This window comes from Pteropus alecto, unplaced genomic scaffold (genome assembly GCF_000325575.1).
Source record: "Pteropus alecto unplaced genomic scaffold, ASM32557v1 Scaffold5430, whole genome shotgun sequence".
Lineage (NCBI taxonomy): Eukaryota > Metazoa > Chordata > Mammalia > Chiroptera > Pteropodidae > Pteropus > Pteropus alecto.
The window spans coordinates 1-626 of record NW_006429827.1 but is presented as its reverse complement, the minus strand read 5'-3'; the positions used below and the strand labels follow the sequence as shown (position 1 = coordinate 626).

Here is a 626-nt window from a genome sequence, read left to right as displayed (position 1 = left end):
ACATTTATATAGTTTATGACATGAAATCCCCCCCACAATTACCCTATCATCCATCTGGCTCACACACAGTCATTACAATATTACTGACTACATTCAACTACTAATTTGTTCCTCTTTAATCCTTCACCCTTTCTCCCAGCTCCCCAATCCCCCTCTGGCAGTCACCACAATGTACTCTGAATCTGCGAGTTTGTTTTCATTTTGTTTGGTTTTTTTTTCTTCCTTTGAGATCCTAATTTCAATCCTTTTGGATAAATACTCAGAAATGAGATTGCCGTATCACATGCTAGCTCTATTTAAAATTTTTCTGGGATGTGGTTCCATAGCGTCGCAGTGAGCACATCTGCTTTACACGTGAGTTCACGCCCCAGTGGAGCCACGGTCCATGGTCTACGGCCATGCCACCCTGAACAAGCCCGATCCCGTCTGATCTCGGAAGCTAAGCAGGGTCGGGCCTGGTTCGTACTTGGATGGGAGACCACTTAGGAAGACAAGATGCTGTCAGCATAAATAATAATAATAAATAAATAAAAGATTTTCGGAAGAACCTCCATACCGTTTTCCACAGTCGCTGTACCATTTCATATTCCCACCAACAATGTGCCAGGGTTCTGGTTTCTTAGCAT

At 43.1% G+C, this 626-nt stretch overlaps 1 pseudogene; it reads left to right on the top strand.

Annotated features, from left to right (window-relative positions):
- Positions 1-388: 388 nt before the first annotated feature.
- On the top strand, positions 389-507 carry LOC112476120 (annotated as a pseudogene).
- The last annotated feature ends 119 nt before the right edge of the window (positions 508-626 follow it).